Source organism: Dendrobates tinctorius, unplaced genomic scaffold (genome assembly GCF_039654945.1).
Source record: "Dendrobates tinctorius isolate UK_male_01 unplaced genomic scaffold, ASM3965494v1 ptg000069l, whole genome shotgun sequence".
NCBI lineage: Eukaryota > Metazoa > Chordata > Amphibia > Anura > Dendrobatidae > Dendrobates > Dendrobates tinctorius.
The window spans coordinates 11,639,378-11,660,210 of NW_027361737.1; the positions used below are offsets into that span (position 1 = coordinate 11,639,378).

General features: G+C 42.8%; 1 long non-coding RNA gene across 2 annotated transcripts in view; it reads left to right on the forward strand.

The window, feature by feature from the left end:
• Positions 1 to 20,833, forward strand: part of LOC141095362 (uncharacterized) — a 132,328-nt gene that overhangs the window by 53,530 nt on the left and 57,965 nt on the right. Inside the window, exon 2 of one of the 2 annotated variants that reach the window (XR_012233361.1) lies at positions 3,869 to 4,066. This is a non-coding gene — a long non-coding RNA (uncharacterized lncRNA). Of the gene's footprint in view, positions 1 to 3,868; positions 4,846 to 20,833 lie in introns of those variants that run through there. The other variant, XR_012233360.1, reaches the window with a different exon arrangement.

Here is a 20,833-nt window from a genome sequence, read left to right on the forward strand (position 1 = left end):
TAAGGTCAGGGGATGATGTGTACAGTTGTGTGTCATCAGCATAAAGATGGTACTGAAAGCCAGCGATCTCACCAGCGATGTAGCAACGCAGCAGCGGTCGTTACTTACCTGTCAGACGCGGCGATCCTGACGTCCTCCCGCCCGACACCTTGAGGTATTCTCAAGGTGTCTCTTGAACAGCTCACAGCCCTGCAGTCTCCTTACTACTTGATTGCTGGGGGGGCGCTCCTTCTCGATTGACAGTTCTGGTCAGTTTTGCGTCTGCTACTATCACTGTTCTGACACTAAACTGCACATATGTGCCAGGGCACCTGTTGGTATAAATATATAATATAATACATATTTAAAAATGTAATATGTAGGTGCATATTCACACTGTGGCCATTAACAGATAAAGCCTAGGATAAAAACAATGAGAAAATACCCTGCAATACGCTAATAAATAGTAATATTATTTGTAAATAACATAGGGTGTTAAGATCATGCTAATTTAATAAAAAAAAAATAAAAGTCATCCCAATGTGACAATGTGTACCCAATATGAATCCTTTCTCGGTCTTCTCTAGTGTTAGCTATCCCTCCTAGCTTTGCATTGTTGGCAAATTTGATCAGATCACCTTCAATTCCCTTATCTAGATCAATTATAAAAATGTTGACCACTGGGGCCAGGACAGAGCCTTGTGGTACTCTACTTGAAACACTCTTCCAGTTGGAGGTGCAACCATTTATTACCACTCTTTGAGTACGATCACTGAGCCAGTTATGAATCCACCTAACCGTAGCCTTGCCAATCCCATACTTGGTCATTTTTTCAATAAGGATAGTATGAGATACTTTATCAAATGCTTTGCTGACGTTGAGATATACTATATCTACCCCACTGGAGTGTTTCAGAGAAAGTATAAAGTAAGATACTGGGGCGGCGACCAAACTTGTCTCATTGTGACGTGTGGCTTAGACAAAGTCAATGTGGTGCACATTTTCAAAAAGGGCTCTAGGTCTTTTGGGGGTAATTACAAACCTGTAAGCTTAACATGAAATGTTGGAAAGATGTTTGAGGGGCTTGTAAGTGATTTTTTTTATAGGATTATGGTAGAAAATAATGTTATCAGTAAGAGCCAGTACAGTTTTATGATGAAAATAAGTTGTCAAACTAACCAAATTAGTTTTTATGGAGTGGAGAGACCTCAACAGAGAATTAGTTTTGAATATATGGTTTTTGGACTTTGTAGATGCATTTTACACTGTCCTCTATAGACGCCTAATATGTATATGAAGGTCTATAGGCTTAGATATAAATCTTGTAGTTGAATCGAAAACTGGCTCAAAGACCACACCCATAGAGTTGTGGTGAATGGCTGCTACTCTGAATGGTCTCCAGTTATAAGTGATGTACCTCATTTATCTTTTTTATTAATGTTATGGAAGATGAGATTGATAGTGATATTTCTATTTTTACAGACGACACCAAGCAATGTAGTATAGTGCACCTATGGAAGAATACTATAGTAAAGACTATAAGTTACAGGCTGACTTGGAAAAACAGAGTGTTTAGGCATCTCTGTGGTAGATGAGATTCAATGTGGAGTAATGTAAGGTTATCCATCTGGACACTAAAGACCTGAGTTCTAGGGGAGTAAAATGAGGGATCACTTGTAAATCACAGACTAAATAATATCATGCAATAACTATCAGCGACTTCTAAAGCCAGCCAGATATTGTCATGTATTACAGGACGTAATACTACCACTTTGCAAAGCATTATTGTGTCCTCCACTGGAATATGCAGTTCACTTCTGGGCAATGGTTCATAGAAAGGATGCCCTGTAGTTAGAAAACATACAAAGACGACACACAGCTGATTAATTATGGGGAGACACTAAAATAATTTAATTTCTTTAGTCTTCAGAGGAGACAAATAAGGTGGATCATGAATAACTTGTGCAAATACATAAATGGGCCCCACAAAAAGTATAGTCAAAAGCTGTTTTATAGAAAACTCCCTCAAAAGACCAGAGGAACCTCCCTTCGTCTAGAGAAAAAATAATTTAGTCTCTACAGGAGACAAAGCTTCTCTATCATAAGAACTATTGATCTGTGTAATAGTCTACCTCAGGACCTGATCGTGGAGGGAACAGTAGATGATACAAAAAAATGGCTTAGATACTTTTTTTTGAAGAATATAACAAATACCATGTACGGTATACACATACAATTCTTCATTCTTATTCTGAGTGTTAATCCAATTGATCGACATTCGAAAGACAAAGCGAAAAATGTTCTCTTTAGAAACAGACTGCATTATGGTTCAATCTAAACCCTTCCCTTTATCATTTCCCATCCATCAGCTGAACCTAATGAACATGTGTTTTTAACCATACTGTGCTACCAGTGTATATACAGGTGCTTCTCACAAAATTAGAATATCATCAAAAAGTTAATTTATTTCAGTTCTTCAATACAAAACGTGAAACTCATATATTATATAGAGTCATTACAAACAGAGTGATCTATTTCAAGTGTTTATTTCTGTAAATGTTGATGATTATGGCTTACAGCCAACGAAAACCCAAAAGTCATTATCTCAGAAAATTAGAATAATTCACAAAAAACACCTGCAAAGGCTTCCTAAGCGTTTAAAAAGGTTTCTTAGTCTGTTTCCGTAGGCTCCACAATCATGGGGAAGACTGCTGACTTGACAGATGTCCAGAAAGTAGTCATTGACACACTCCACAAGGAGGGTAAGCCACAAAAGGTCAAAAATAACAGACTTTACACACACTTTATTGTGTGTGTCTAAAGGTACGTGCCCACTATCAGGAATTGTTGTGGGCTTGAGGCTTTGTATTTATGCAGCGTCAAATCCACAGTGGCCAGATGTTACAGCATAGTGGATGGGATTTCTAGAAATCCCATGTCTACTATGCATGCATAGTCGCCTGCGGATCACCCTGACACTGACATGCGGTGTGGTAAATCCACTTCTTTAAGTGAACACATGTGGATTTACCTGCGTTCAATAGAAAGCAGCATTTTGGACGCAATGAACATACACTTCGTCCAAAGCACCGCTACTTCCTGATTGTGGGAACGTATTGTGAAAGTTGCTGATGACCCCCATGCCTGTTATTATGATCTTCCTGTGAAGGCCGACCCTTCTTGTTCATGATTTTAGCTATAAATAGCAGTACTAATGCACTGTTATGTATAGCACAAGAGATTGGATGATCGCTGCTTCAAATCCCTTTAAGGGACTATTAAATACAGTAAAAAGATTAAAGAAAAGGTTTAAAAAAAATAAAAAAGAAAGAAAGAAAACACAAAAGTTCAAATCACCTACCTTTTGCCCCATTAAAATTAAAGCAATTTAAAAAAAAATATATTGGGAATTGCTGTTTCCGTAAAGGTCCGATCTATTAAAATATTAAATAAATTAATCTGATCAGTAAATGGTGTAACAAAAAATAAATCAAAACGCCAGCATTACTTTTCCTGGCTGTTGCGACATTGCAATAAAATGCAGTAAGAGGCGATCAAAACATTGTATATACCCAATATTGGTATCAGTAAAACTGTCAACTCAAAAAATAAGCCCTTACACAGCGCCATACAGTGAAAAATTAAAATGTTACGGGACTCGGGAAAATGGCGACAAAAGAAAAAAATAATTTTTTTCTTTCAAATTTCTGAATTTTATTTTACCACTTAATAAAAAACACCTACACATTTGGCATCTGCATACTCGTGTTGACGTAGAGAATCAGTTTTGCCATATAGTGAGTATGGTATTTATAAAAAAAAACAATTGCGAAATTGCAATATTTTTGCATTGTCAACACACTTAGGATTTTTTTTCTATCTTTTCCAGGTCATCACATGATAAAATGAATGTGATTCAAAATTGCAACCCGTCCCACAAAAACAAGCCCTCATATGGCTGTGCTGATGGAAAAAATAAAAAAGTTATTTCTCTTGGAATAAGGGGAAGAAAAAACTAAAACAAAAAAAAATGCAAAATCGCCATGTCATGAATGGGTTAAAAATATTACAGCATACAGTACTGTGGGTATGGCATTTTTCAGTAATTTTTCTCCTTAGTCTTTTTTATAGAACTTAAAAAACAAAGATTTCTTTTCCACTTAACAATAAATATGCATTTTTGGCAACAAAAAAAACCCAACAATTTTTGCAATAGGATTTCATGCCAAACTTTTTTTTTTAACTATTAAACATCTAAGGCCTCTTTCACACTTCCGTTTTTTTGGTCAGTTGAAATCCGTGAAAAAATGCAAAAGACGGATCCGTTTCTGATGTGACCCCAATGTCACCAATGCCATGGATCGTTGTTTTGACTGACCCGCTGAAGTCGGAAATTTAAAGGAACCGCAGCCTGGAAACGGAGAGAGAGAGAGAATTTTTTTCTGCCGCCAGAACAGGATTCGGGGTTAAATTTCTGGCAAGCAAATTCTTCCGGGCATGCTCAGTGTAAAATAGCGGATTCGTGTAGACAAAAAACGTTTCATTGTCCGTCCACTCAAGTCAGCGGAGGCCAAAATTTTGGAGGATCCGTCAAAAAACGGATCCAACGGATGACCATCCGTCAAAATTCGCTGCTAATGCAAGTCAATGGGGAAAAAAACCGATCCGCCACAAAAAATGGCGGATCCGTTTCTTTTAAAAAAAGGCGGATTTTGACTGATGGAAACAAACGGAAATGTGAAACAGGCCTTACAGCCTCTATGTTTCATTGTACATGGTGGACTGCAGAATGTGTTTCCATTATTTGTACTTGGTTATGGTTGATCAGCTTAGGAGTTCAGAAGATTAAAGATATTTTCAAGATTAGAGCTCCTCCTTACACCAAATATTTTTGGCACTACAAATCCAAAGCAAAAAATATTGACATATTTCCATGGCGGCTGTCGCTCTCCATGCCGTATATGTGGGCGATCCTGACAGCAGCTACACACTAGCTATTTTCATTTACAGCTTTATCGGAAAATGGATCTCCTGTCTCCTTTTGTCAACGTGTGCAGGAAAGTGACTTCTGCTGATACAAGAATTCCATCTTACCAATGTCTGGGGAGGGTGAAGAAACCTCATTTTATGTAACTGAAGGCGACAGATAGCAGAACAGTATTATACAGATGATGTAACGTCTGCTTACAGGGAAACTGCTAATAGTAATTGTGTAAAATAAGTCCAAAAACCGGTGATTACCATTCCTAAAAACTATATGACATCGTTAAGTAGTGTGAGTCATAGGAAAATACCGTAAATCTATTAGAAGGGAAGAATCAAAGATTCTGGATTGTCAGATGGAAAGTTGAAATTCTGTTTAAGTTTCTTCGGGAAGACAGGAATTTTAGAAAGTGACTGAGAACCAAATACTGAAGAGATAAATACTGAAGTATGCTTATTGCTTATCATCAGGTTTTTCTTTTATTTAAAATCCAAGATGAGCAAATGATCCCAAATAATAAAAAAAATGTGGGCGAGATCATTCACCAATAGATGTCAAGTACTGGGGCATCAACGTGAGTTTATATAACAGGTGCAAGAGATCCCTGGTCCCACTGAATAGAGGAAAAATATATATATTTTATTTTACAGAATGGCACCCAAGCAAAAGAATGTAGTAGAATCAACCATTGTGCATGTATAATAAAATCAGCCATACTGTGATGTAGATAACATCAGCCCTAGGGCAAATATTAGTCACAGAGCATAAACATATAAAATGTACTGTACGTCATACTGTATACAGCTGTGCTAGTTGTAGGGCATATATAATCATATGATCCATAAAGAATTGGCCATACATAATAGCATTGTGACTGGGCCATTGGGATCAATGACTCTAGATACACAGTAAGGCCTGTATATCATGGGGGGAAGACGGGCTCAGTTGAACTGTATGCGTCTGAAGTCCGACTAAGGACATTGGGGAGGGACCCTGCAGCATTTAGTCTCTCAGTAAATAATAAAACATTTGCGTTGTGAAAAAAAAAAATTAGTCTTTCCTGGGATTCAAACTCAAGACCTCTAGGATGGCAGTCAGAAGATTTAGCAGTAAACTACAGACTGAACAGGCATGTATGAGGATTTTCGCTGTCTAAAGATCTAACTAGTATTCTTCTTTAGAGGAATATTCAGTGGCACATGTCTTATACTATATACTAATACCTCTTTATATAGTACATACAGTTGTGTGAAACATTGTTTGCTCCATCATGATTTCCTATTCTTTTGCATGATTCTCACCCTTACCGTATATACTCGTGTATAAGTCTACCCGAGTATAAGCCGGCCCCCCTAATATTGCCACAAAAAACTGGGAAAACTTATTGACTCACGTAAAAGCCTAGGGTGGAAAATACAGCAGCAACTGGTAAATTTCAAAAGTAAAAATAGATACCAATAAAAGTAAAATTAATTGAGACATCAGTAGGTTAAATGTTTTTGAATAGCCATATTGATTCAGGAGCCCCATATAATGCTCCATACAGTTCATGATGGCCACATAAGATGCTCCATACAAAATATGCCCCATATAATGCTGCACAAAGGTAAATAATGGCCCCATAAGATGCTCCATAGAATAATATGCCCCATATGCTGCTCCATAAATGTCATGGCCCCATAAGACGTTCCATAGATTATGCCCCATATGCTGCCCCATAAGATACTCCATTGAATATGTCCCCATATGCTGCCCCATAAGATGCTCCATTGAATATCACCCATATGCTGCCCCCATAATATGCTCCATTGAATATGTCCCCATATGCTGCCCCCATAAGATGCTCCATTGAATATTCTTCCATATGCTGCCCCCATAAGATGCTCCACTGAATATGCCCCCATATGCTGCCCCAATAAGATGCTCCATTGAATATGCCCCCATATGCTGCCCCCATAATATGCTCCATTGAATATGCCCCATAAGATGCTCCATTGAATATGCTTCCATAGGCTGCCCCCATAAGATGCTCCATTGAATATGCTCCCATATGCTTCCCCCATAGATTATGCCCCCATATATTGCTGCTGCCGCTACTGCAGGTATTAAAAAAAAAAAGACATACTCACCTCTCGTCGCTAAGGGCCAGGTGCCGGTGTGCTGAGCAGGCGAAGACACCGGCGCGCTATGGGGGACAGATGTCGCCGCTGGCTCAGGACCCGGCAACTGAGATATTCACCTGTCCCGGTTCCAATGCTGCTCGCTGCTGTCTGTCCGCCGGGTCCCTCTGTCAGTGACTGTTCAGGCAAAGGGCACGCACTTCACTATATCATCGCGCCCTCTGCTGTCTGAAAATCACTGACAGAGGGATCCGGAGGGCAGACAGCGGCGAGTAGCGTTGGAACTGGGACAGGTGAATATAGCATATACTTACCTTCCCCTGGCGTGTCTCTGCAGCCCCGTTCTCCCACAGTCTCCCTTCAGCGGTCACATAGTACCGCTCATTAAAGTCATAAATATGCGCATATTCATTACTTTGATGAGCAGTACCATGTGACCGCTGTAGGAAGGAAAGGATACCGTGGGAGAAGCATGGCGGCTACAGAGACCACGCCGGGGAGGTCAGTATGTTGTGACACCCACGCTCCCCATCCACCGCCGCCGACCCCCTGGCTATATGACTCATGTATAAGCCGAGAGGGGGACTTTCAGCCCCAAAAAATGGCCTGAAAATCTCGGCTTATGCGCAAGTATATATGGTAAATGTTTCTGATCACCAAACTCTGCCACTATTCACACTAGGTAGGTTTTACCGTTAGTGTAGTTACTGTCTCAAATGGGTACACCTTGCTGTGGTGGGACAGCTTTATACTTTTTTGATCAAAACAGTGTTTACCAAGTACCCTATGTTATTTAATGCACTTGCTTTTTTACTTATTTATTTTCATTAGGGTATATATACACATTGCTTTTTCCTTTGGTTTTGCCAAATGTAAATATTATACAAAGACAACACAAGTAATCATAAAATGTCCAATAGATGCTACTGCGCAGGCGTGGCTGCCGGCAACATTTTAATTAAGATACCGTAATTAATTTTTTCCCCAACAAAAACAAAATGCCTAAATAAAATGAATATATGCATATTATACATCGTTGGCATACATAGTAGTCCATAGACAACCTAAACACTAGGTCACACTCCGTATAACAATATGTGCATCAGAAACCCAAGGAAACAAGGAATGCATATAACAATAATCAAATTTTATTAATACACTAGCTGAAGAGCCCGGCGTTACCTGGGCATAGTAACCAACTGTGGTTAGTTATAACAAATTATAATGATTATATTGCACATAAAAGCATTTCACATCATATATTCAACACTATATATTTGCAACACTAATTAACTAAACGATTACCCAAGTATTGATAGTATTTTATTTTCAACTCATTCAAGATTTTTAGTTTTTCCTTTCGGTGCAAAGATGAACAGATTTTTGGCAGTTCCAACTCTTAAACAGACCACGTAAAGTTGGACATGAGAAAAGCATGGAGATTGCAAATCGATCCCTACTACTTTCAAGGACTGTCCCTGAGCATTGTTAATGGACATTGCAAATAGCAGTTGAACTGGAAACTGGAGGCATTTAAAATCAAAAAACAAATCAGATGGAATGAGTGGAATTCTTGGAGCGAAAATGTTCTCTCCTTTGGCACATCCTGTTTCTGAGCTGTGTATCTAACACTATCCTGTGTGATAATGTCTGCTGAGCTGTGTACCTAATCCTCTCCTGTGTGATACTTTCTGCTGAGCTGTGCATCTAATCCTAACGTGTGTTACTGACTGCTGAGCAGTGTATCTAATTCTATCCTGTGTGATACCGTCTGCTGAGCCGTGTATCTAACCCTATCCTGTGTGATACTGACTACTGAGCCGTGTATCTAATCCTATTCTGTGTGATACTGTCTGAAGAGCCGTGTATCTAATACTAATCTGTGTGATACTGTGTGCTGAGCTGTGTATCTAATCCTATCCTGTGTGATACTGACTGCTGAGCCATGTGTCTAATCCTCTCCTGTGTGATACTGACTGCTGAGCTGTGTATCTAATCTTATCCTGTGTGATACTGACTGCTGAGCAGTGTATCTAATCCTATCCTGTGTGATACCATCTGCTGAGCCGTGTATCTAACCCTATCCTGTGTGATACTGACTGCTGAGCCGTGTACCTAATCCTATCATGTGTTACTGACTGCTCAGTCATGTATCTAATCCTATGCTGTGTGATACTGACTGCTGGGCCGTGTATCAAATACTATCCTGTGTGATACTGACTGCTGAGCCGTGTATCTAATCCTATTCTGTGTGATACTGTCTGCTGAGCCGTGTATCTAATACTATTCGGTGTGATACTGTGTGCTGAGCTGTATATCTAATCCTATCCTGTGTGATACTGTCTGCTGAGCTGTGTATCTATTCCTATCCTGTGTGATACTGCCTGCTGAGCTGTGTATCTATTCCTATCCTGTGTGATACTGCCTGCTGAGCTGTGTACCTAATCCTATCCTGTGTGATACTGACTGCTGAGCCCTGTGTCTAATCCTCTCCTGTGTGATACTGACTGCTGAGCTGTATATCTAATTCTATCCTGTGTGATACTGACTGCTGAGCCATGTATCTAATCCTTTCCTGTGTGATACTGGGCTCCCCCTGCAGTCTGTGTCAGAGGATGGTCTGTGTTGGCACAGTAATAAATTGTGTTATTTCCAGCTTTACAGAAGGACGATAACACCATAGAAATGATAAGAATAATAGGCCAAATTTTTTGGTGAATTGGAACATGCGGGGTTAAAATTTCACCTCACAGCATAGCCTATGATGCTCTCGGGGTCCAGACGTGTGACTGTGCAAAATTTTATGGCTGTAGCTGCAACAGTGCAGATGCCAATCCCGGACATACATACACACACACACACACACACACACACACATTCAGCTTTATATATTAGATGAATAACAACACGATAAAATAGATGCTTTATGTGAAACTTAAGGCACAACCAACTGGCAGCCCTACCAAGGTTACATATAACTTTGATGCTATACTAAGTGGTTCTTTTGTGGTTCTATAGTCACATGCACATTTACTAAAGTATAAAAATTTGGCTAGATAAAGATATTGACCAATAGTGATAATAATAATAATCTTTATTTATATAGCGCCAACATATTCCACAGCGCTTTACAGTTTAACAGTTTCAAAACACAAATCATAAGTAACAACGTTAACAATACAATAATTAAAGCAAAATTAGACAACCCTGCTCGTAAGAGCTTACAATCTACAATGAGGTGGGGGAGATGCAAAGTACAGGTGTGTATTTACAATGATGGTCCAGCCATCTTGGAGGAGTAGGGGATAGATGGGGATAGTGATTGGGTTACACATGCACACTTTCACATAAAATGATTTTTATTAGTGAACGTGATAAGCCGCTCTGAACAAATGTGTTTTGATGGAGCGTCTAAAACTATGCAAATTGTGGATAGTCCTAATTTCTTGGAGCAGAGAATTCCTGAGGATTGGCGTACCGTGGGAGAAGTCTTGGAGTCGGGAGTGGGAGGTACGGATTAGTGCAGAGGTCACTTAAAAGTCGTTTGCAGAGCGAAGAGGTCGGTTAGGCCGATAGACAGAAATGAGGGAGGAGAAGTAGGGGAGTGCCGCACTGTGGAGAGCTTTGTGGGTGAGAACAAGTACTTTGAATTGGATCCTATAATGAATGAGCAGCCAATGTAATGATTGGCGAAGAACGGACGCGTCCCGAGTACCGACTAGCCAGATGGATGCTTCATTAAGTATGGACTGGAGAGGGGAAAATCGAGTAACAGGGAGACCAATTGATAGAGCGTCGCAGTAGTGCAGGCGGGAGTGGATCAATGCTACAGTGAGGGTTTTCGTTGCTTTCATGGTGAGAAAAGGGCAGATTCTAGAGATGTTCTTTAGGTGTAAGCGGCAAGAGCAGGCAAGAGATTGTATATGGGATGTGAAGGAGAGATTGGTGTCAAACATAATACCCAGACAGCTCGCCTGCTGCCGGGGTGCTATTATGGTGCCACCCACGGAGAAGGAAATCTCAGATTTAGGGAGGTTAGTAGATGGCGGGAGCAGAAGACATTCAGTTTTGGAGAGGTTGAGTTTCAGATAGAGGGCAGACATGATGTTGGAGACTGCAGCCAGACAGTTACTGGCATTCTGTAGTACAGCGGGGGTAAGGTCAGGGGATGACGTGTATAGTTGTGTGTCATCAGCATAAAGATGATACTGAAAGCCAAATCTGCTGATGGTCTGTCCAATTGGGGCCGTGTAGTGAGAGAAGGGGGCCAAGGACTGAGCCCTGAGGTACCCCAACAGTGAGAGGAAGAGGAGATGAAGTCGAGCCACCAAACAAAACACTGAAGGAGCGGTCAGAAAGATAGGAAGAGAACCAGGAGAGAGCAGTGTCCTTAATGCTTAGTGACTGGAGCCTAGAGAGTAGGAGATGGTGGTCAACAGTGTCAAAAGCTGCAGAAAGGTCGAGAAGAATGCGCACAGAGTGTTTACCATTACATTTTGCTGTCAGAAGGTCATTGGTAACTTTGATGAGTGCAGTTTCAGTTGAATGTATGGGGCGGAAGCAGGACTGTGAAGGGTCTAGGAGGGAGTGAGTGAAGAGGTAATGGGTAAAGCAGAAGTAGATTAGGTGCTATAAGAGTTTAGAGATGAAGGGGAGATTGGAGACTGGTCTGTAGTTGTTTTTGCAAGATGGGTCGAGAGCAAGTTTCTTTAATAATGGAGTAACGATAGAGTGTTTGAAGGAGGATGGGAAAAAGCCTGAGGAGAGGGAGAGACTAAATATTGTAGTTAGGTGAGTTGTGACGACTGGAGCGAGAGACTGGAGGAGATGTGAGGGATTGGGGTCAGTAGTGCAAGTAGTCGGACGAGAAGAAGAGAGGAGTCTGAAGACTTCTTCTTCTGTGATGGGATCAAATGTGGAGAGTGAGCCAGGGGAAGTGCAGGGAGGGATGGGAGTCACGAGTCACAGCACTTAGTGGTTGGGAGCGGATTTCCTGACTGATGTTATCTATTTTCTCTATAAAGTGGGATGCCAGGTCATCAGCACAAATGTCTGTGATAGGGGCTTGTGCTTTTGGCCTGTGGAGGGAGTGAAAGGTGTCAAAAAGTTTCTTGAGGTTGTTGGCTAGTGAGGAGATCAGGGTGGTGAAGTAGGTCTGTTTGGCAAGGTGAAGGGCAGAGTTATAGGTTCTTAACATAAATTTGAAATGGATGAAGTCTTCTGGGGTGTGGGTTTCCTCCATAAGCGTTCAGCACTTCTAGAGCATCGCTGGAGAAGTCGAGTTTGCTTTGTGAGCCAGGGGCTGTTTTACTCTGTGTTTGGAGGTTCTGAGGGTGAGGGGTGCTACTGGGTCAAGGGTGCTTCTGGGTGTGTCATTTTTGTGATTTACAGCCAGATCAGGACAGGAAAAAGAGGAGGTTGGGGACAATGATGAGTGTAGGGAATCTGAAAGTGTATGCGGGTTAATGGCTTGTAAATTTCTGAATGTGTGGTAGGTAGGCATGTGCTGGTGTGGGCAAGGATTTGTGAGTGTGAAGAAAAGAATGTTGTGGTCAGAGAGGGTAAGCGGTGAGTTATTTAGGTAGGAGGTTGAACAGAGCTGGACAAAGACCAGGTCAAGAGTGTTACCATCTTTGTGTGTCTCAGAGATTGAGATCTGTGAGAGGCCGAGAGAAGTGTTAGTGATAGAGGCTGGGAAGCGGATGTGGAAGTGGGGCTGTTAATGGGGATGTTGAAGTCTCCCAGGATAAGGGTTGGGAGTTCTGAGGACATGAAGTGCAGCAGCCAGGCTGAGAAATGGTCAAGGAAGTGGGTGGGTGAGCCTGGGGGCTGGTATATGACCTCTACTCTGAGGGAGAGGGGACAGAAGAGCCTGATGGTGTGGACCTCGAAAGAGGGGAATGAGAGTGATGGAACTGGGGAGATGACCTGGAAAATGCATTGTGGGGACAGGAGTATGCCGACTCCAACACCAAGTCAGTTTGTGGGTCTCAGGGAATGGGAGAGTTGTAAGTCACCATGGGAAATGGCAGCAGGGGAGACAGTGTCAGAATCCTGGATTCAGGTTTCCGTAAGGGCCAACAGATTCAGAGAGTTGTTCTGAAAGTAATTGTGCAGGAAAGGAAGCTTGGATTCCAGGGGGCACAATTAAAAGAGGGGATTGCAAATAATATTAATAAGATTAGTATGGTTTTGATATGAGGTAGAGTAGGGGTTGAGGTTGTGGGATGGTGGACTGGGGTTGGGGGAATGTCCCCTGAAATCAGTAGGAGTAGGAAGATAAAGAGCAAGTAGTTATTGGAATTGTAAGAAGTTTTTTTTTTTCTGCGATGTGTATGGGCAAGATGGGCTAAGGGTTTTCAGGAAGGTGAGGAGGGCATGGGAGCTGTGCATGGGAGAGGAAAGTATAGAGGGGTTGATGTGTATGAGTCGTGATGGGGGGGATGGGGCGGTGAATGTGGTCGGCAAGGGAGCACAGGAGGATGGAAATAAAGCACATGGATAAAAGAGAGGACAAAGTTTGATTTACCTGACTTCTGCCCTGACTAACTGCCATGAAGTAACTGCTTTTGTTTTATGCTTAGCTAATGCAATGCTTTGCTGAATGCGTGTGACCCATCACATGCATGTTCCCTTTAGAATGAATCTAAATTTATACACCACACTACAGGGCCAAGAGAAAGGGATTGTGGGAGCTGATTAGTTATAAATTAGCAACAGCTGCTCAACACATCCTGGTTTGGAATATATGATCAAAGACGCTAGTCCTGATTCCATCTCTATGCTGTAGCACCTGTCCCTTGATAACATCTATAGTAATTCCCCCCCATGGATATACAACAGTAATGTGAGTGCATGGGACTAGAGAAACAAGAACTATACCCTATGTCCATACAGGGATGCATTCATATCCACGTAAATGTAAACAAGTACTCATGAAAAAAGTGCATCAGTGCATGTGTAAACAAATGTTACTGCTGTTAAAAGAACAGCCAACATCATATGAGGAATGCACACAATCCTATAGTATAAAGTATATTGTTTAATAGTACTTTCTAAATTAAATCAACAGAAGTCAAGTGCTAGAACAGTAGACTGTATCTGAGCTGCAGGTCGGGAATTGCTGTGTAACCCAACTCAAAGCGCGTTTCGCAGATTCTTCTTCCGGACATCCAGAGCACGACATAAAGCCCCACCCACAGGCCGCCCTGGAGCACCAGAATCTCATTAACTGAAAACTACAAATAAAGATTAAACAACAACCACATGACAAATTCCACCACCAAGGTATCACTTTAATCAGTATAACGACGTCGAACTGACACTGTCTGTAGCTAACTGAGCAAAATCCTGCTGACAGGTTCACCTTAAACTTATAAAAACCTAACTCAAATGTAGCATGTAAAAAAATGCTATGGCTGTTACAAGTATAAATGGATAAGCAAAAATAATGGTTGCTTCAATAAGTACGTCACAAAAATGTCTTTGTGAATACGCAGGTTATATATGCATGTGCATACTTTCATATGATTGTGTGCACTATGTATATGTGTGAGTGATGTGTAAATGTATGTATATGATGTATTAGCATTTTAGCATGTGCACATGTTGCGCATATATATATATATATATATATATATATATATATATATATATATATATATATATATATATATATATATACATACATACATATACACACACACACTGCTCAAAAAATTAAGGGAACGCTATTCCATTTGCAACAGGCCGTTTGTGTTCCCTTTTATTTTTTTTATCAAAAAAAAAATATACATACATACATACATACATACATACATACATACATACATACATATACACATTGTGTCCGTAAAGTCATGGTTCACTTTTAACCAGTCACTTGAAAGCTATCACGATCCATTTTTGGATCTGTGGCAGAACTGGATTCTCACATATAAACTTTATCCTTTCAGGCCATCGAGGGTTAATGTCTGTTTTTGCCCCCAGTGGCCGCTGGTGTAATTACATTGCTGCTGGTGAGTTTGCTGATGTAGATGGTGACCACTCCCACCTTTCTTTAAAGGTCACCTGATGCATCAGGAGGTTGCTGTTGCAGTGGTGCTTCAGCTGAATACTGTTATCTGTTGCCTTACTCTGCTGTGCGGTGCATTGCAGCAGAGAAAGCTAAGTGTGGTTTTTGTTACCCTGTTCCTTTTACTGTCTATCTATCCTTACCTTGTGTTGTATTAGTGCAGCGGTGAGACCAGTGTCTTCACTTGCCAATTCCCTACTTAGGGATAGGTGCAGGGAAAGTAAGGGCTAAGGTATCTTGCTCGGCGACGGGTTTAAAGAACCTGTATAGGGACGCTAGTAAGAGCAGGGCACAACCTCAGGAGAGTGCAGGAGGTATCCATTTCTCCAATCCCTATCGCAGGGCCCACTGTTGTAATTGTGTCCCTGTTGTTCCCTTGGTGTGTTTTTTTGTTTTATCGTTTAGTGATCGACCAATTGTTGGGTCGTGTCACACAGGGCCAGTCACTTCGTGATGTTATAACCAACCCTCCCATTTTTTCTGGTGAGCCATGCCCCAAATACAGGCCTTTGCCCAACTGCTTCAGACCCTTACTGATGAGCTTAAGGTGTTGCTTGGTGAGGTGGTGCAGCAGCTGCAGCAGTTGACAGGGATCTGGGCCTCAGCTCAGTTGCAGGCTCTACCAGAACCCAAAATCTCTCTCCCTGACAGGTTCTCCGGAGGGAGAGATACATTTTTGGTATTTAAGGAGACCTGCAAGTTGTACTTCAGGCTCCTCCCTCATTCAGCAGGGAGTGAGGAACAACTGGTGGGAATCATCATATCCCTTCTTAAGGGTGATCCCCAATCCTGGGCCTTCTCCCTGCCGGCCGATTCACCATCTCTACGGGCAGTGGGTGAGTTTTTTACGGCATTGGCACTGGTGTATGGGGATCTAGATGGCGTCTCTCTGGCGGTATCCCGGCTCCGTAAAATCAAGCAGGGGGTCAGCCAGCTGAGGAGTACTGCTCAGAGTTCAGGAGGTGGACCACTGACACGCAGCGGAATGACCATGCCCTTAGGAGCCACTCTAATCAGGGTCTGTCCCCTAGGTTGCAGGATACTCTGGGGCAGTATGCCACCCCCAGGTCGTTAGAGGCCGCCATGTCCCTTGCCATCTGGGTAGACTGACGCCTCAGGGAGAGGCATACACCAAATGTGCCCCCGGTGGTCCTTGCTAAGGAGGAGGACACACCGGTGCTGAAGGACGAACCGATGCAGGTGGGAGGAGTTAGTTCTCAAACGGTGTTGCCTGCAGTTCGGTGTGGGGGCATGTTTTGACTGTGGGCAGACTGGTCATTTCATCCGTGTCTGCCCAGCTTGCGCCAAAATATCTGTACCATCTAAAAAGCTGCGTCCCCCTGGTTGTGTGGTGGGAGGCGACCAGGGAGTGTATCTTTCCTCCATTTTGTCTCCTTAGTGTACCTTACCTGCTGAAGTTTCGGTTGGCAGGGTAACTGAGAGTATACCGGTGCTTGTTGACACTGGAGCAGGTGTCAATCTGGTGGATGCTCACTTTGTCCAGAACCGTGCCTTGAGGTGTAGGATGCTAGCAAAACCCCTAATTATCCAGGCCATTGTCTCAATCCCACTTAGCCAGGGGAGGTTGACCCAAGTCATGGATGATATATGTCTGCGTATAGGGACTCATCATGAGGAGTCCCTGTCATGCTACATCTTGGGGAGAATGCCATCACCCATCATTTTAGGCCTCCCTTGGTTGAAAAGACACATAGATTGGCGGTCCAGGGAAGTAGTCAGCTGGGATCAGTCGTGTGAGGGCTGCTGCCCAGGGGCTACTGTCTCTAGTGGCATTCTACAACCGTCCCCTTCTTCTCCAGTGGGGGCAGCAGAGGTGCTGCCAGGGAGTAGGGGAAAGTCTCAACCCTCACCACAAGTTAACCCTAAGTGTCAGAGTCCTCTTAGGAGGAGGGGTCAGAGGAGGGTGATGGTTCCTTCTGAGAATTGTGGGGGTGTGAGTGTGATGACACAGGGCGATGCCTCTGTTGCTGATTCTGTGAAGAGTTCACCCTCTTGTGGCAAACGTGTGCGTGGCAATAAATGTTGAGGTAAGGACCTGTGTGTGAATGAGTACATATGGGTGTCCACCAAAACATCAGGTGGAAGTGTGCTGCTGGGGCCTGGAGTTCTCGGGTGATCGGGCCGTATCGGGTGTCAGCCATTTTCGGCCCGGGGACTTACCAGCTGGAGTTTCCCCCAGTAATGCCCGTACACAACTCATTCCCCAGGTCGGAGCTCTGGAGATTTGTGGCACCTCCGGAGCATACGTTATTGTCACTTCCATCAGTCCGTGTTTGCCAGAGACCTGAGGGTCAGGTGATTGCCGATGTGAAATCTGGAGGATCGAGGCGTCCTCACTGTAGGTTGCTTTCAGGTGAGGTCTGGTGTTGAGGGTCCAGAGGCCCCTCATTGAGGGAGGGGTACTGTCACGATCCATTTTTGGATCTGTGGCAGATCTGGATTCTCACATATAAACTTTTCCTTTCAGGCCATCGGGGGTTAATGTCTGTTTTTCCACCCGGTGGCCACTTATGTAATTACATTGCTGCTGGTGAGTTTGCTGATGCAGGTGCTGACCACTCCCACCTTCCTTTAAAAGTTCACCTGATGCATCAGCTGACTGTTAGTTATACAGGTCCTTTTGGATAACAACCGTGCTGAAGACAGGAGGTTGCTGGTGCAGTGGTGCTTCAGCTGAATGCTGTTATCTGGTGCCTTACTCTGCTGTGCAGTGCATTGCAGCAGAGAAAGCTAAATGTGGTTTTTGTTACCCTGTTCCTTTTACTGTCTGTCTGTCCTTACCTTGTGTTGTATTAATGCAGCAGTGGGACCAGTGTCTTTGGGATAGGTGCAGGGCAAGCAAGGGCTAAGGTATCCTGCTCAGCGACAGGTTGAAAGAACCTGTATAGGGATGCTAGTAAGAGCAGGGCACATCCTCAGGTGAGTGCAGGAGGTGTCCATTTTCCCCAATCCTATCGCAGACCCCACCATTGTAATTGTGTCCCCCGTGTTCCCTTGGTGTGTTTTTTGCTTTACCGCTTAGTGAGAAATCGATTGTTGGGTCGTGTCACACAGGACCAGTCACTTCGTGACAAAAGTAACAAAAGACTATAGAAATATGAAATCTGCTCCAAATAAAAGAAAAACTCCCAGTTTCATACTTATTCAGTGCAGTTCGATGTGGGCTCCATTTGTTGCCTACACACAACCAAACGATAGTGAAGTTCTTGCCACACAAGGGCATCTGGTGTAACAGAGTGAATAACGTCTGTGATTCTCTGTTTACACGGTGTTACATCATCATCGGCGCATGTGCACATGCTGCCACATCTTCCTACAGAAACTGGGAGGGTTTTCCTTTTATTTGAAGCAGATTTCACATTTCTATCATCTTTTGTTGCTTTCCTGTGACTGGTCAAAAGTGCACCTTGACTTTACGGACACACTGTATATGTGTAATTATATATATATATAGTTAGGTAGCGCTCACTGAGTGCGTTGAGGAACACTCACTTGGCTGCGATATTGATGCACCCAGGAACACTTTCCACTTAAACAGTCCATGTGGTTTATTGTGCAGCATAAACCATGAAAGGCAACAGTCTTACATCAGACAGGTCAATGTTCATCATAGGGCTTCGCTCTCTCAGTCCTATGGCCACAAAGGCTGTGCCATGTCCAGAAAACAGGCTCTATAGCCTCAAAACAGTTATTTCCCCCTGTCCGGGTTACCTCTTAGGAGATCCTGCAAATTCAAAGGGGGCAAGCGGGCACCATCACAAGAATATTAAATCCAAATATAGAATCTCTGGGGGATCACTTGCATGACATGAAAAGGAATCCAATTAAAGAGAGACCATGCATTGGAGTAGGATCACCACACAGAGACCAATAAAATATATTTACATTTTGTACTTATTGGTCTCTGTGTGGTGATCCTACTCCAATGCATGGTCTTTCTTTAATTGGATTCCTCTTAGGAGATCCTGCTCCAGACGCCAACTCTTGGTTAGTCCTTTCTCTCAGGGAAGCGGCCACACTGGGATCACCGTTCCGGACAGTGCCTTATTCACTAGGCCGCCTCACGGTTCCAGACCCACAGCCGGGCAGTGGCTTCCCCAAACGCAGGTCGTCACAGACTCTGCTCACACACCTGGCCTGTCCGGGTACTGTTCAGGGATCCGACCCTACTCCCAGGGTCTCCCAACACACCGGCCTCACCAGGTCCAGGGTCACAGTAGGTGCTATTCAGGAAGGCAGCACACCTTCCAATACTTACGCCTTCCAGGACCTTCCACACGAACCAATCAGGTCCATGCACTCTCTCTCCCATGTGACCAGACCTCAGGCACATTATATGGTACATAACCACACCCACAGATGAGGTATGGATCCCATGGTCATGACCTCACTACAGGTCCTATTACACACCCAGCCATACACACACATGCTTTACTTTGGGTGTTCAGACACACGCCCCTGGGTGGTTTGTAGGTGACTAGTCCCACCCATCTCACCAAGTCACCTGGAAGCTTCCCTAATGCACAGTAACAAAACCTCAGCAGTAGATCTACTAATCAACACATGTTCAAGCTTCCATCACAGGGAACCCACCCCTGTGATACATATCGGCCATTTATTATCCTGCCGCTCATCATTTTCCCATCACAACAAAGGGAATGCCTGCATGCATGTCCCAGACAGCCCATAAAGTGCCCCCTAGCTGTCACAGGGGTCACTGCATCGCAATATATATATATATATATACATATTCACAGTTCTGGCAAAAATTAAGAGACTACTTCCAAATGTTAACTTTGTCTGATTTTTCTCTTTATAGGTATATTTTTGAGTAAAATGTAAATTGTTCTTTTAGTCTATAAACTTCTGACATGTCTTTGAATTTCCATGCAATAAATGGTCAAAATTACAAAAACAACAACAGTGCTTTCAGACCTCAAATAATGCAAAGAAAACAAGTTCATAATCACTTAGAAACAACAATACTAATGTTTTAACTCAGGAAGAGTTCAGAAATCAATATTTTGTGGAATACCATGATTTTTAAAAACAGCTTTCATGCGTCTTTCACACTGCTTCTGGCGCAAAAAATTAAGCAGCTCTTCTTTCTTTGATGGCTTGTGATTATCCATCATCCTCTTGATTATAATCCAGAGGTTTTCAATGGGGTTCAGGTCTGGAGAATGGGCTGCCCATGACAGGGTTTTGATGTGGTGGTCTCTTAATTTTTGCCAGAGGGGTGTGTGTGTGTGCGTGCGTACGTGTGTGTGTGTCTGCCAAATGTGAATATGCTTAAAAGGGCTCGTTTACAGAACCGTATTTTCAGTCTGCGTGCTGTCCGTGTAAAACTATTAAAGGACAAATAAAGGACTGAGTCTGTGTGTGAAGAATAAATTGTACCATGCACTAGTTTCTTATATATGTCGGATGAGACTCGGTAAGAAGCATCTAAAGATCCTGGAGTGGCTAGCCAGTCTCCAAACCTAAGCCTAATAGAAAATCTTTGGAGGGAGCTGAAACTCAATGTTGCCCAGTGACAGCCCTGAAATCTGAAAGATCTGAAGAAGATCTTTTTGGAGGAGTGAACCAATATCCCTGCTGCAGTGTGTGCAAACTTGGTCAAAGAAACATCTGACCTCTGTAATTGCAAACAAA